Source organism: Tympanuchus pallidicinctus, unplaced genomic scaffold (assembly GCF_026119805.1).
Source record: "Tympanuchus pallidicinctus isolate F22 unplaced genomic scaffold, pur_lepc_1.0 scaffold8, whole genome shotgun sequence".
In the NCBI taxonomy this organism is placed as follows: Eukaryota; Metazoa; Chordata; class Aves; order Galliformes; family Phasianidae; genus Tympanuchus; species Tympanuchus pallidicinctus.
The window spans coordinates 27157590-27172350 of NW_026294802.1; the positions used below are offsets into that span (position 1 = coordinate 27157590).

General features: G+C 37.1%; 1 long non-coding RNA gene across 1 annotated transcript in view; it reads right to left on the bottom strand.

Moving 5' to 3' along the window:
* The window catches only part of LOC128073443 (uncharacterized), a 28859-nt gene extending 26038 nt beyond the window's left edge, over nt 1–2821 (bottom strand). The window contains exon 1 of the long non-coding RNA XR_008202713.1: nt 2720–2821. This is a non-coding gene — a long non-coding RNA (uncharacterized LOC128073443). The remainder of the gene's footprint in view (nt 1–2719) is intronic.
* Nucleotides 2822–14761: the final 11940 nt, after the last annotated feature.

The following is a 14761-nucleotide window of genomic DNA, read 5'->3' on the forward strand; positions in this document are numbered from 1 at the left end:
AAAATCTAAAAAAATCTTTTTAATCCACAGTCTCTGAACTGTAACAATAACCACATATCTGGTAAAGTCAGTAACAATTAAAAAAAGGGAAGAATTGAAGAAAACTGGTTGACAACAAGGTGATGGTGAACCTATCAAGTGCATGACCTGTTAGTAATTTCAAGGATCTTATGTATGTGGAGATATTCCACAGGCTGAGTCACTCCAAACTTACTAAAATCTCCACATTTTTTCCTAATGTTGTGAAAGTGAGGGTTCTGTCCTTGAAAATAATAAGCACATTTTTTATAGTTTGGGATCATGTTAAGACTTCAAGCCTTCCACTCTGCTGGAAGAGATTAGAGTCTTCTGTTTTCCTCTGTATATTCCTACATGTCTACAGTCTCATCAAGTCAAAACTAACAAAAACTGAAGTTTATTTTAGATTCCAATATATCTCCTCAAAGACCCTGTTAACATCATTTGTCAAGTTATTTTCTGGAAAATGCTGTCTGATTAAGCCTGAAATGTTTCAGAAAAACAGATTTAAGGAGGTCTAAAGCAGACAGTATTGAGTGACGATGTTATGGCAGTGGAGATTGAGCCTTCCCACCAGAATCCCGTTACACGTTGCTGCCTTGTGTCAGATGGCAGCAGAGTGGCAGTCTGATAAAATGGCTTCTCATGTGGAAATGTAGATGAAGCAAAGGTGCGGAATTGAATTCCTCCATGCAGAAAAAATGGCACCCACTGGCATTCATCAGTGCTTGCTGAATGTTTCTGGAGCCGAACAGTGGATGTTAGAACAGTGAGGCAGTGGATGCTGCATTTCAGCAGTGGAGGTGGTGACAGTGGATCACCCCCACTGGTGCAGATTTTTACAAGCGCAGGATGCAGGCTCTTGCTGATTGCTGGTGAAAATGCAAAGCTCATGATGGTGATTATGTTGAAAAATAGTGTTTTGTAGCTGAGATTTTGCTCTATCAAACAGCAGGTATTACTTTTGGAGCGACCTTTGTGCATGCAGCCCAACACAATTCCTATTCACTCAGTGTGGCCCAGGCATGCCAAAAGTTTGGCCCATGATCTAGAAACTCGGGATTGGGATCCACAGGATTAAAGCCCCAGATCATAGGCCAGGCTAAGCCAAAATCCCACAGCTGGAAACCTTCCGTTCCCAGGCAGTTGTTCAGTCAAACAGGTGGAACTGGTGCCAGTAGAGGATCTGTTTCACCAAGCTGCAGAAAATATTAGGGGACTTTTCTCTTTGCAAGACATTTTCAGCAAATCTGGGAACTGAATTTAGAATACATTTTCTTCTGGAAACTCTGGCATTAAAGATAGCATGAGCACTGAACAGTTTCCTGAGCCCATGGTATCATTTGGAAAGGAGTCAATGTTTTCTGGACCTGGCGGAGTTGAAGATGAAATCACAATGACGGGCAGCTTTTCTCTTTTGGAGTAATAAGGAATAGTGACATTTGCTCTAATAAAAAAGCAGGAATGTTATCACAGATTTCCTCGGTCAGCTGCTAAAAATCACAGAATTTGTGGCTCAAGATAAGGATGATCATAACTCCTAGAAATTAAAAAAGTAAAAAACAATTCCTACAAATATTCAGCAAAAAATCAACTTCTATTCTTCCTTCATTTCCTGGCTACCACCTTGTCTCTGATGGATTGTCACTATTAATAGCATACATGGTAACCATGTAATATAAAAGCCAGTTTCGTTTATCTTTTTTTTTTCTGCTTTATTTGGTTCTTAAGCAGGCTTGCCATGAACTTTAAATGCACATTGTTCATGACAGAAAGTGTCCTTTTAATTTTCTTTATGACATATTCCTTCTTTAGGACATGAGAATAATGGACATGAGAATAATAATGTGACCAATCATAGGTAATGAGAAGCTGCATTCGTTTGTAGTTCTCTCTCTACTAAAATATTTCAGAATTTTTCAAACATTATATGCTGCAGTGATGACTGATATCATCACTATAAGCATGATGATACAGATTAGCAATAAAAATACTCTAGAGGAAGGGTAGAGAGAAGAAGAAAAGCTTGAAAACATGATAGCGGAATGAATGAGCTGCAATTCTTACTGTCTTAAGGAAGAAATTGATAATGAAGGAGAGCCCAACACAGCCTTCAGCTGACCTTTATGGAACTAAATCAATTAAAAAGATGTGAAAGAAATATTATAACCATTTACAAGAACATTTGAGAAGAGAAAATTAAATTTATTTGACATGGAATTCCCTAGTCTGTGTACTTCAAAGAAAACAAAGAATGTCAAGGGAATTGAAAGCCTGCCAAACTGTTCCACCTCTGGCTTTTAAAGATGAGATTTTCAGACAGAAACAGCAACACATTTTAAATAAATGAGCCCTGATTTTGGAGTTACTCATTCATGGTGAAACAAAGAAATTAGTAGTAAGAGGAACATCTCAATTTTCATAAATAAATAAATAAATAAATGTATATATATTTATATATATATATATAAAAAAATTATATATATATATTAGATCACAAAATGCTTTAGATTCAATTGAACCAATTTTGGAAAGATTTTAAAAGGAATCAGAAACAAAATTTTATCATAAATCATGAATAGAAATACTAGGCAACAGCTGAATGTGAATAGCAAGAGTCAAACATCGCAATATCTTTTTAGTGGAAGACAGTTTGAAATTATTCTCACACAATGGGAGGAGTACACATACAAGTACGCACCTGTCGTTATGCATCTTTAAGAACAGTTCAGACAACAACATTGTAATATAGTTGATTCTGTCTTGGATGATTTTTGAAATGTTATGTCATTTGCAGCTGCTGTTCACCTTAGCACATAAGAACAAAATAGAAACATATGTTGCAAGGAAGAATTTATAAAATCAAATTATCATTTGAGTGTGAACATGAGAACTAGAATTGTATTGTAGCTTCAGTACAAGAACTAATCAAAACAGCACCTTCAGATGATGCATAGGTATCCTTGATACAAAATTTTAAACTGGTAGTCAATTTCAATTCATTTCAAACTATTGATCAATCCAATAATCTGTCTATTTTTATCCACATTAAAGGAACTCTGTGATGCAGATATCTTTTTTCTTGTTTGGAAAGGGTTTCAGAAAACTTCAGAGGGATTAACCTTTTCTCATTGGAATTGTCAGTGAGGAAAACTGCCTTTTATTTAACAAACCAACTAATTTATCGTTAAACAACACAACTAAAAAGCAACCAAGAAAAAATCTGGGGGGAAGCTTACTGTAGACAATAAGTGTGCAGCAATATATCTAAGTATTTGACTCACATGATGTTACAGTATCTGCTATTTAACCTGCTATTCCCTCAATGGACAAAGATGTCTATAACAAGTGCTCCTCTGTCTCTGCTTCCATGTTTTATTTCATTTCTGATAGTAAGAGCTCAGGAAATAAGCTGACATTTGATAAATTGAAATAAAATAAATTAAATCAAAAAAGTGTACCTCTCTAACCACTAAGTCAGAAGTTCTATGTATAAATTTTTTATATTTCTATGTATTCTATTTATGTATCTATTTATCTTCTCCAAAGTTCTATTTATATATTACCAAAATATTTAAGCCTATGCTTGATTTTTAAAACTGTTTTTTTAAAACTGATTTTTTAAAACTCTGTTGCTCTTTTTTTTTTTTTTTTTTTTTTTTTTTTTTTTTTTTTCAGTTTGTAATTTATTGATCAAGGGTTTATTGCAAAGTACTGCTTTCATTGGTTGTATTACTTCTTTAGGATTACTTTCAATTTAAACAGATTCAAAAGCACTTCGTATTAAAAGTGCATATCTCCATGTTTATAAGCACTGTGTTGAGTGGCTTTTTATATTATGCATTTCTTTTGCTGTCAGTGCAGTTCTGAGCAATGTCAGCCAGTGAATTCAGGGCACTTGGAAGGATGTCTGAATACTTGTAAGTGCATCTTGAGAACCTTGGGAGTTAGTAGTATTCAGCTTTGACTTTGTAGTACTAATATCCATAGTATCACCTTACAGGAACAGCAAATGTTCTGAATCAACCTTTTGGAATCAGGAAATTACTAAAATTTGACAAGCAAATGCATAATCAAGTTCATCAGGTAGCCAATGTCTATCTCTATGGGTGATTTATGATTCTTCTTCCTCTTCAACAAACAGGGCAAATGGAAACAAAGACACATCAGTATCAATTATCAGGAAGAAAAAAAAAAGAGAGAAGAGGAAGTACTGGATACAAATAATGTACCTACTCTAGACTGAAATGTCTGAAGTGGGAAATTCAATATCAAAATTGCAGTCTACTCTTAATTTCCCCCATAGTGTGAATGTTTCGTCTAGGAGACTTGAAAATCATGTGCTGAAAACTATTTCACTACTACGGTGTATAAAATAATGTGCCTAGTGGATAAATAGATGGATAAATACACACAACTATAGAAAGGTAAAATTTTAACTATAATACAGGACCATTTTTAATGAATTTTTGGAGCACGATCATCAAAAAATGTGCATATATTTCTAAAAAAGTCAACTATAAGGTTTTGATATTTTTCAATGGTAAATGAAATAACTGTGCAGTTAGCACAATGACCCCAAATGCATATGGCCTTACAAAGACTTATATTTTAATGTGTAGAATAATATGACCATGATATCAAAATCTAATTCAGTGTTGCTAAAAACCTAACTATTGTGTTCTTACAATTTCGGCATTCTGAGATGTTGCTCCAGTACTTTATGGAATTCTGCTCCAGTACTTTATGGAATTCTGCTTTCGTAACTTTTTTAGGCTTTCATTGAGGAAAGAATAAATTTTTTGAGACTTACTTGTTTTAAGAGAAAGTGTACATGAGGTTGGCTTGAAATAACCACACTGCCAGGTCACAATGAGAAATCATGCAAAAAAAATTTCATTACATCTTGTTTCATACCATTACTCTTACTGAAAGTGAAGATCCTTTAGTACTAGGGCGTAAAATGTTTGTCATTTGACAATCTGTACTCCTGAACTGGAATACCGTCTTTAAGATTTCCAGAGTTATCCTTGGCCTGCCATGTTCAGCAAAGATTTTACAGATAAGCATTAATATCTTACCCTAATGTATTATGAGTGAATATGTTTTGCTTTCATTAACTTAACAGCAAAGAGAACATTGGGTAGAAAAGCATTTCATTAACTTAACAGCGAAGAGAACATTGGGTAGAAAAGCAAGTAAGCTTAACATCACATTTTTCATCTTATTACATCTTATTATCATTTCATCTTATTACACATAAGCATGGTGTGCTTCATATTGGCACCTTCTAAACCTGGAAATCTCTTTGCCCAAAACGAGGACGACTCTCCTATAACATCTTTGTTGGCTTGATGAAGTATGGACTAGAGTATGGACAGGGAGATTGTCAGGAAACTAGCTAAAATGCTAAGGGTATTTTTTAGTGGTATGATGTTGCAGTGGTGTTCCCTGGTATCAACACAGGGCCAACACTAATTAATATCTTTATTAAGGAGTTAGACAATGCTAACTTGTGAAACATATAAAATTTGGATGAATGGCTGATGCACAAAGTGATTGTGCTGCCATTTATTGAAAGGATGGGAATAATGGGACAACAGGAATTTAATGAAGTTAACCAATGGGAAATGCAAAGTCTTGACTCTAAGGAAGAAATATTGCAGGCATCAGGAATTGCCAGAGGCTGACTAGCTGGAAAGTAAATTTGAAGAAAAGGATCTGAGAGTCCCAGTGGACACAAGGCTGACCATGAGACAGAAGCATGTGCTTACTGCAAAGGCCTGGGATGTACTAAGGATGAGCACTGCCAGACTGCCAAGTTGCAGGACCCTTCCCCTCTGCTCAGCACTGGTGATAGCCTCCAGTGTAAGAGTTGTGGACAAGCTGGAGTGAACCCTATGGAAGGCCACTCTCTCCTGAGTATGTGTGCTGAAGGGCAATAGTCAGCCTCTTGACAAGATCTTCATGCGTGCAAGCAAACCTCAGTGCCAACTACTGGACTGACTGCTGGATGACATCCTCAGGCCAGAATAGTGGACCCTCTCAGCCTGCAGCAACATCTGCTAGAGAGAGTGAGTTGGTCTTAGTGCAAACCACTAGTGGGACCTGTATGTGTGAGAGAAACTGGTGCCAGCTACTGGAGCAGATGGGATCCTAGGCTCAATAGTTAGAGAGGCCATAGCTTCTTGGGTCTGAAATGAACTGCCCAGAAGTTGCTGAGGAGACTGCCATGAGTGAACTTGGTGCCAAGTACTGGAGTCAGACTAGGGGTGTGGCCACCCCAGCCTGTGGTTCCAGTTGTTGAAGTGGATGTCACTAGTTGGAGGATCCTCTTTAGGCCTAGGGAGGGCTCCATAGGCTTTAAGTCTGCAGTGCCATCTCTTGGAGGATGGCATGAGAGCACAGGGTGTCAGATACTGAAGTCAGATCAGGCATGTAAGCCCACATACCACAGTGAGAGAGGTCCTCGGATCAGCTTCAGGAGCAAGTGTAGTTTTCTACCTCCAGCCATGGCAGGGGAGTGCTGTGTTCCCACATCAGCTTCTGGTGTGGGGACAGGAAGAGGGAGGTGAGTGAGTGCAGACTCTGCACCATTGGCTGGAGTGGGGTTGTGTGTTGCAGCCCATGTGTGTGATACTGACTGCTGGGAAGGGGTGCATGCCTTTCCCAAAATGGTGTGCATGGCATGTATGTGTGTATTTGTTAGCACATTTTACCTGGATAATCCAGTGAGTAGCAGAGTCCTTGGCTCAGAGACAGGGTATCAGGTGAGCAGAATAAATCCCAAGGCTGGGCACAGACCCTGCTTCCTCAGGAGCTTTGATGAGCCCCAGAGGCAGAGCAGGAGTGCTCCTAGTTCAGAGCTTGAGGAGGCAGCTGTGCTTTTTATCTCACTTTACAGCTTTAACCAAGGAACTCTGAATATTAAACAAAGATCATAAACACTCCTTCTTACAAAACTGTGCTGATCAAGTTCATACCTGCAGGCCATAACAGCTAGAAGACCTGCCATGAGACTACTGGTGTTTAAGAGCTGCTGATAAAGTTTGTAAAAAGCCTTGAAGCCTACACCATGTGATTTCTTGAGAGAGGTCGGAGGATTAATTAGCCAGGACTGATGAGGTAAATCGAAATAGTACCATTGACTTCAACACAACTTTGCCAATTTACAGCATCCAAGGATATAACTCAAGTCCTAATGCTCCTCTTTTAAAGAAAAATGGACTCCATGAAGAGAAAATAAATTTTGGTAAACTAAATTTGTAATTCACTGAATTTTCACATTAGCTAAAGTATATAGCTCCTAAAATGGTACTATCAAAAATTCTGAGGTAATATTCCTGGAACGTCCATGTCTTTTTCTCTTATAGTGTACAAACATATTCAGTTTACAGATCAGACACCTGACTGCAGACATAGCAGGAGTCTACACTTTCTACTTTTTCTGTGACAAACTGTCAGCAGTAAAACTTGCTCAATAGAAACTCAGAAAGTGCCAATCAGAACAGAAGTGACAGATTCAAAATTACACTGGCACTACCTCCTGCTCAACGCTAAATGAGTGCATTTCACTCCTATTATCCAAATAATGGTTACAAAACCCATTTTCCTTTTATATCAGTTAGTATGAAATGACATCCCTCCACCTTACTTCTTCCTAAGAAACAGGTTCAGCGCTATGTTTGGTTCACCATCCTGATGCAGCTATGACCTACAATGAAATGAATCTGTACCTTTCTTTTCTTTTCCCAGTCTTTGTTATTCTGAAGTCTTGAAACACAACTATTTCCTGTAATCTTTCCCCAGAAACACCTGCCAAGTGTGACAGAAGGCCACTTGGGTAAAGCTCAACTCTGTAGCTGACGAAGATTCAGACAAGGAAAACTTCATGGGCTATTTCACTTAGAATGTTTTATTTAGGACATTTGAGGAAGGGAAGTGATAATAAATAAAAGCAAGGATTATTTTTTTAATTACCTCTTGATTATTGACATTGAAGGACTGATTTTCCTTTCGTATCATTGTCTTTCCACTTCTATAATAATATTCAATGTAAAAAAAAATATGTTTGTTACAGAAAGAACTTGTGTGTATTATAATATGGTTGGCTGGCAGAAAAAAGTCTGTACTATAGCTAAATGTAGAACTGTCATCAAACCTACTATTGCTCTTTCTCCTCTGCCCTCATGCCCCTTATTGTGATAATGCTGTCTGTATGTATAGAACTTGAATAACCTATCTCAGCCACTTTTATAGGTCATTGTTCCCTTCTTCTCTATTTAAAATTCCTTAGATCTTCCTAGTAATAAACTATAGCAAGTTATCTCAATGAATCAAATCAGTTCCTTTCTTCTTGCCTGGTGCTTAGCACATCTGGCTTTTCTTCTAAAAGGCACTTCCATATGCCAAATTATATCTCTTTACCATCATGCTGGAATACAGCATTTCTTAGGCAAAATTAATTTCATCTTTTAAGACATGTATCTTCTAATTTTTCACACTCAAAGTAAAGATATAATATAAATTCTGAATATTCAGAGAATAGAAGCCACTATATTTTATTTGTAATGTGTCTTTCTATTTTTACATGAAGAATTCTTGGTCAAATACTGGAGGCCTGTTTCTTCTCTCAGTGACAATCTTGTGACTTGCAGTGAAAATAAATAACACAGAACATGGCCCTATTTACTCTTTCATCCTACAGAAGGATTTCGTATTTTCACACATTACCACATCTGCACACAACTGTTCATAGATTAGCCTCAGATCAGTTCACTTGAGTATCTACTCTGCAATTCTTAAACATCAGGCCAAAATTCTGCTTTAAAATGCAAACTTTAGAATCCAGTTTAAATATTCAGAAGCATATTCATCACAAATTCATCAGAACTTCTAAAAAAATAACACTTAAGAATAAATACCTTATCTTATGTCTACTTGATATTTTACTCGCTATGTATTTTATGTATAAAATAAAGCATATAGTAATCTCTAAGTACATAGCATTCCTATCTGGATAAATGAACAAAATACATTTTCAGCTTGGAATAAATTTTATGTTTGTGGAAAATAAAGGCTGTCACAGAAATACTGACACAACTTAATATATTACATTCTTCGTAAGGTGAAAGAAATTTTGTCCTCCTCCATGCACAAGAGATAGAGGTGCTGCATAGAAAAATAAGTATATTAAACAAGTTTTGTTGCTTTTTCTGTTTATTTATGTTTTCTTTCAATAATTTTTTGCAGGTTAATGAATTAACGTTTATGAATGACTTAATGATTACATATTGGAAATATTTTTTCATTAAATTCAATTTATTTACTTAGTGGTATTAGGAAAAAAAATAGTAATAAAAATTAAAATGATGAAAAATAAAAATAAACGCTCATTTAGCATTCCTCCAAGAATGTTAATAGGATATTATCTGTACATATTTTAGGATGGCTCTGCAAAGATCTCAGTTTTCTTATGTCAGAGTAGGCTGCTTTATACTCACTTAAAAAAGAGCTCCTGTTACAGCTGCATAAACAAAATTATCCTTGGATCTCTAAGAGCAGAAAAATAATCAAATTTACAAAATCTCTTTCAATGAACAGTTTGAAATATTACATTAGGCTTAGAACTTTTTCACTTGCTTTTCAACTAGAATTGGATATAACCTGTCCAATGTAACCCTAAGAAATTATAAGACTACTAGGAAACAGAAATATATTACAGAAGGATTTGGCACCTGTTTTCTGGTGCTGCTCTTGTAATGCACCACAAACAGAGTGGAAAGCATTTATTCTTGCCAAGAGCTTGTGTTGTGGTTTAACCTCAGCAGCAGCTCAGCAATACATAGCCATTTGCTCATTCCCCTCTGAGTGGAATAAGGGAGAGAATTGGAAACAAAATAGAACTCATGGGTTGAGTTAAAACCAATTTACTAAGGCAGAGAAGGAAAATAGAAAGAAAAATGCAATGAGATATACATATATATAAATATATATACATATATATCCACAGTGCATTTACGTGCCAAACACCAAACAATACCCAGCCAGTGATACAACTGCTCATCAACCAACAGCTCGCCAGCACTATGTCGTCTCACCACCCCTGACAGATGCCCAGCAACCCCCAAGCTGCAGCCAGTCCACAGCCAACTCCCCAGCACTTCATGGCCTTCCACATGGTGTCATGTGATATGGAATAACCCCTGGCCTAGTTCAGGCGCCTGTCCTAGTTCTGCCCAGCACCCTGCTGCTGTGCCATCTTCTTTGCCAAATGGCCCTGCCCAGTCTGGCCCTGTACTTATTCCCTCACTCAGCAACAGCCAAAAACGCTGGTGTATGTCTCATCTGAAACCAGGACAGCTGCACTCTTGGAGGAGAACCCAGGTGAAATGTACATTTTCAGCTGTGCCACATAGTAGCAGAGTGGTTTTGCATTTGTTTCTTCTCTGCCCTCTTTTGTCTATCTGTTGTATTTAGACCGCAAATGCCTTTAGGGAAGATAATGGCACTGCTTGCCCATAGAAGAAGAGCAGGAAACCCAGTTATGGTTGACAGAATATTAATAAGATCTTAGTCAAACATGTCTAATGAGCTGGAGCAAAAATTCATAAAGGTGCGATCATTGCTCAGCTATGGCATGTCAAAGCTGATACATGATTGATTGTTATTTTTAGAGCACATGCAGAGCTTGTGAACAGGCTTAACTTTCATGATTTTCTCATTCATTTTGTTTGAATTGAAATGTCAACAAACAAAGTCAATAACAAAAACCAGGAATTCAAAGAGGGACAATGTTCAACACTGGTGTTTCCATGTACAATCGTGCTTTTTACTGGAAAATCAGGCAATCAGTTGTAAATCTACACTGTATCAAAAGCATGTATCTATCTTAAAAGAGTCCATCTCAGGTCAAAAAGAATTTCTTACCATGTCAACTAGAGAGATTATTCAGTTAACAAGAAACAGGCCCTTAGTGCTGTGTTTCATAGAACATGCTACCCAGACTCCAACTGCCATTCCAGAAGGACACAGGATTCTTAAGTTTGCATGTTCTCCCTACCAAGCCCCTTGGACATCTCAGATACCTCATATGGTCCCAAGATGCAACACAACGTGATGTTGAGGCAAATGATTCCAGTACCAAGAAACTTAACTCTTCAGTATTATGGAACTTGTACTCTAAGTGAATATAAAGACAACTAGAATTAGTTCAACTTAAATCTCAATCTGTTTATCATCTCCTAAAATAACTTACCAACAGAACCTGAACACAGAATTTGGTGCGACTATTGTAGGAAAATCAAGCACATAGCTCATGTAATTGTAAACTGTATCATTTATATTAATCCCTTCAAAACTGTTTGTGTGGACACGTGTGTGGAATCCGATAAAACAATTGTGAGGCGTATTTAGTCAAATGTAGGTCTACGTTAATCTTTGCAGAAGACATTTAAAGAGTTTTTTCATTGTACTGACTGCTCTTGGATCAACTCAAACTTCCACAAAGAGGCTCTGATGCCTCTTGATGTTCTCTAGGCTACTTCACCTGGCCTTCACCTGCAAATCTGCAAGGGCAAGGGTGCACCATGGTTCCTACGTCACAGGTATCAGCCCTGTGAAGACTTCTCCAATATCTCAATGCTTCTCAAATGGCATTAGATTCTTGTCTGTAATCAAACCAAGATCCAAGTCTTCTATGACACTTAGGAAAGCCTAGGCACTTAGTCTGCATGTAAACATCTAAATTTAGATACTTCAATTTTGAATTTCATCCCACTCCTTCTTTGTTGTTCAGGAGACAGTGTCATTTCTGAGCTAAAACTATAGTGTCAAAATGCCATAGGAATACTAAGAATTTAGGTTATGTAAGAAATGTTTTATTGTGGTTCTCAGAAAGACTGAGACCAAGGAAACAGCTGGATAGGCTGTCTGTATGAACAGAAAATTCTGAGGATATAATTCCTTTTCCAGAGGAAGTGCACACCTCCAGGTTTTTCTGAAATGATTCTACCTATAAGACTGTTACTAAAAATCCATCTTCCACAACACTTAGTCCATTCTGAATGAAATGCTCAGCTAAAGTAACCAAAACAAATAGTTGGCCTACAACATCATAACACTTGATATCTGTTTGCCTACAGTGCCAGACTGCATATAATTGTTCTCCTTTGTAGTGGATACAGTTTACTTCACAATTATATGGCAACCCCAGTTGGCTGAAGTATTTTGGCTCTGGGTAGGAATGTCAAAATATCTACTTTCAAGAGATTTTCTCCTATTGCCAGGTAGACGGTAGCTTCTTTTCAAGCCAATGTGCTGTTTTTAAAGTTACCTGTACAAAAGCTGATTTAGAAGCTAAGAAGATAAACAAGGGACAGAGTGAACTGTCTGTGAGCTTTTCTGGGTTTCATATCAATTGCCTGATTGGCTTTGTTTAAGATGTGCCTTTCAATCTTCTGCATTTAAGAATTTAACTATTATTAGAAGTGCTTTATTACATCTGGGTAAATTTAGCTTCACATATCCAGCATGATTGCTCACAGAGGATTTGTAAATACGTTTTTCACACTGGCAATTTCACTTTGCCTGTATTTAGGCCTGTGGCAAAGTTTTGGTAAGAGAGTATTTTAAGGAAGGAAGAACTGCTGCACAACAGCAGCTAAAGAGAGGAGTGAGAAATGTGAGACAGCCCTGAAGGCACCAAAGTCAGTGCAGGAGGAGGGCCAGAAGCCAGAAGTCTTCAGACAGAGAGGAGAAGCTCCCTGCATCTCAGAAGAGGCCCATGGTGGAGCAGGTTGTCCACTTGCAGCCCATGGGCACCACACCATGCAGCCATGAAGGAGCCCACACAGGGTCCATTTGGAAAGAATGGCATCCTGCAGTTAGGACCTCAGGCAGAGCACGGTCCATGTAGGAATGGTAAAGGTGAGGCCTTGAGAACTGACCACAGCCCCCCATTCCCCTTTCCTCTGCACTGCTGAGGTCAGGGAAGGTAGAAGAGAGAGGATGATGGAGGAAAGTTCTTTTAGATTGTTTTTAATTTCTCTCTGCTTTAATCCATTAGTAATAAGCGATAAATTACATTAATTTCTCTATGCTGATTCTGTTTTGCTGGTGACGGGAATTGGTGATTGATCTCCCTGTCCTTATCTCAACCTACTAGCTTATTTTTCATCACATTTTCTCACCTTTTTTTTCTCAGGATAGAGAGTAAGAGAACTGCTTGTTGAAACTTAGCTGCCCATCAGATTGAAACCACCACAGAACCACAGAACATAATCTTAACTACAGTTCATAAAATCTCAAGAGGAAAGGGATTCTTTCTTATTCTGCATAATCACCAAACTATCTTTTCTTTTCCTTTGTTAAACTTCAGGCATGGGTGATTTGCAAGGAGGACAGCAAAGGTAGCTGACAGATATAATTGAAGTCAAAAAGAAGGAATAGCAAATTTTTTTGCGTAACTACAGTTTCTTTGGACATCCATGCTTTCACATTTCTGAATCCTTCCTATAGGATCATAGAATCATTTGAATTGGAAGGGATTCTTAAAACTCCCCTGCAATGAACAAGCATGCCTACAGCTAGATCAGGTTGCTCAAAGCCCCCACAGCTTGACCTTGAATATGTTCAGAGACAGGAAATCCACCACCTGTCTGGGCATCCTATTCCAGCGTATCATCACCCTTATTCTACAAATCCTCTTCCTATATTCAATCCAAATCTCCTCTCTCTTAGCTTGAAACCATTTTTACTTGTCCTGTCACAGTAGATTCTGCTAAAGAGTCCACCTACTTATTTCTTATATCCCTCCTTTAGATACTGAAAGGCTGCTACTTCTGGAGAGGTGCACTGTGCTGACTGCCTTAACAGGAATTGTTCTCAAAAGATCCATTCAGTAAACTGTAAGTTCTTTAACAAGTAAATGTAAGTTCTTAAACAGCAGAAATTTCTGCTAAAGATTAAAAGAATTTTGCACCCTGTATTGAGCAAGTTCCTTAAAATGATAACGCACATCAAAAACAAAACAAAACAAAAAAAAAAGATATTGAGTGGTAGCTATTTCACATGGTATAGACATCATTATTCCCTGTTGTGTGTTCTTATGACAGTTTTAATGTTGATAGTTTTTGTACCTTGTTGCAGAACGATATGAAAATATTTGGTTCTGTTCCTTTTAAAAGAATGCCAAGTTTTCTCTAAACAGAAAAAAGATAAATAAGTACTTAGAGATTAAATAAATAATTTTACACCTCCTTACAGCTTGAAAGGATGAAAGTTTAGTTTCATTGCTGATGTGCTCCTTCCTTACAAAATTTACTGATTTCTATTAATTGAAGACATCATTTTTTACAATCAGTGATAGGGGTGAATTCTCATATATTCGCATAAAGAAATCTGAAGCTTCTTTGTCTCACAGTGAGAAAAATAAATGCAGAATAAAATCTCAATATTTGCAGAGGAATGAGTTTATCTGTATTTTGCTATAGTGAAGGATTTTGCAAAGTGTCTTCACATTAAAATAAGTCTCAAAATGAAAATGCTTGTAAGACGATATAAGGTATTTTAAGGCATTTAAAATAAGCAGTAAAAGAAATTTCAAAACATCAAAGCAAGGAACTTTTATAATGTGCTGCCGCATTATTTCCTTTGTTGTCTTTGTGTGAATATTTTAACTTAATACTTATGATACACGATCAAGGTTTCAGATATCCAAAAGGCATCATATATGTTCATTTTA